General features: G+C 50.0%; 1 pseudogene; it reads left to right on the forward strand.

The window, feature by feature from the left end:
- The first annotated feature begins 442 nt into the window (after positions 1-442).
- On the forward strand, positions 443-1,793 carry LOC143685977 (phosphoribosyl pyrophosphate synthase-associated protein 1 pseudogene; annotated as a pseudogene).
- The last annotated feature ends 500 nt before the right edge of the window (positions 1,794-2,293 follow it).

Genomic DNA, 2,293 nt, shown 5'->3' on the forward strand with positions numbered 1-2,293 from the left:
CTGCTGTGGAGCTAAGTATAGATTTGCCTTACAACCCGGCAATTTCCCTACTCAGGATACACCCCAAGATGTGAAAGCAGGGATGAGACATATATTTGCACATTGATGTTCACATCAGCATTACTCACAATAGCCAAAAGACTGAAACAACCCAACTGATGACTGAATACACAAAATGTGGTATATACATATGATGGCATATTATTCAGCAGAAAGAAGGAATGACGTCCTGAAGCATTCCACAACATGGATGAAACTTGAGGACATTATGGCAAGTGAAATAAGTCAGACACAAAAAGACAAATATTGTATGATCTCACTGGTATGAACTAATTGTAACACATAAACTCCTAGACACAAAATACAGAATATAGGTTACCAGGATGTAGAATGAAGGTAAAGAATGGGGAGCAGGGACGGGTCGCCGTTCATGCGGGTTCGGCCGGGGCTCCCGCTGGCCTTCAGTGAGGAGGGTGGGGGTCTCGGGCGTCTCCCCTCCGCTGCCTTCCCGGCCTGGACCCCCGCCTCCCCGCGCCTCGGGCCGGACGATGCCCAAGAAGCTGCTGCTGCTGCCCCCGCTGTCGGCGTCCTCCTCTCTCCGCGCCCCTCCGCGCGCCGGGCCATGAACGCTGCCCGCACCGGCTACCGCGTCTTCTCTGCCAACTCCACGGCTGCCTGCACCGAGCTGGCCAAGCGCATCACCGAACGTCTTGGTGCTGAATTAGGGAAATCTGTTGTATATCAAGAGACCAATGGAGAAACAAGAGTCGAAATAAAAGAATCAGTGCGTGGCCAGGATATTTTCATTATACAGACTATACCCAGAGACGTGAACACAGCCGTGATGGAGCTACTAATCATGGCTTATGCCTTGAAAACCGCCTGTGCCAGGAACATCATCGGCGTACTTCCCCTACAGCAAGCAGAGCAAGATGTGGAAGCGCGGCTCCATCGTGTGCAAGCTCCTCGCGTCAATGCTGGCCAAAGCAGGTTTAACTCACATTATCACTATGGATCTTCATCAAAAGGAAATACAAGGCTTTTTCAGCTTTCCCGTGGACAACCTTAGAGCCTCACCTTTCCTGCTTCAGTATATCCAGGAGGAAATTCCAAATTACAGAAACGCAGTCATCGTAGCTAAGTCTCCTGATGCTGCAAAAAGGGCCCAGTCCTATGCGGAGAGACTGCGCTTGGGCTTGGCTGTTATCCATGGGGAAGCTCAGTGCACAGAGCTGGACATGGACGATGGCCGCCATTCCCCTCCCATGGTCAAGAACGCCACCGTGCACCCAGGCCTGGAGCTGCCCCTGATGATGGCCAAAGAGAAGCCGCCAATAACTGTGGTCGGAGATGTCGGAGGACGCATCGCCATCATCGTGGATGACATTATCGATGATGTGGAAAGTTTTGTCGCTGCTGCAGAGATCCTCAAAGAGAGAGGGGCCTACAAGATCTATGTCATGGCCACTCATGGCATTCTGTCAGCAGACGCCCCCCGCCTCATTGAAGAGTCCTCCGTCGATGAGGTGGTGGTGACCAATACTGTCCCTCACAAAGTGCAGAAGCTACAGTGTCCCAAGATAAAGACCGTGGATATCAGCTTGATTCTTTCTGAAGCAATTCGGAGAATCCACAATGGAGAGTCCATGGCTTACCTTTTCCGAAACATCACTGTGGATGACTAGCTTTTTGCGATTGCCTTACCCAGAAGTCCTGAGAAAACCATGTAAAAAGCAGTGCCATCATTACGTATGCAGTGTTTCCCTGCAAGGGAGGCCTGGGTACAGTCTGCAGCTGGTAGCTCTTGCCAAGTGTGCTGGTTTGAAAGGAAGTATGCCCCCTAAGAAAAGCCATGTTTTAATATAAGTCCCATTTCATAGGGTAGAATAATCTCTATTCAACACCACATGTTTGAAACTGTGATTGGATCATCTCCCTGGTTGATGTGATTTAGTTAAGAATGGTTGTTAAACCGGATTAGGGGATGACATGTCTCCACCCATTTGAGTGGGTCTTGATTAGTTTCTGAAGTCCTATAAAAGAGGAGACATTTTGGAGAATGAGAGATTCAGAGAGATTCAGAGAGAGCAACACTACAAAGCAGAGAGTCCACCAGCGAGTGACCTTTGGAGATGAAGAAGGAACACGCCTCCGGGGGAGCTTCACGAAATAGGAAGCCAGGAGAGAAAGCTAGCAGATGACGCCGTATTCGCCATGTGCCCTTCCAGCCGAGAGAGAAGCCCTGACTGTGTTCGCCATGTGCCGTCTCACTTGAGAGAGAGACCCTGAACTT

The sequence above is a fragment of the Tamandua tetradactyla genome, chromosome 6 (genome assembly GCF_023851605.1).
Source record: "Tamandua tetradactyla isolate mTamTet1 chromosome 6, mTamTet1.pri, whole genome shotgun sequence".
Lineage (NCBI taxonomy): Eukaryota > Metazoa > Chordata > Mammalia > Pilosa > Myrmecophagidae > Tamandua > Tamandua tetradactyla.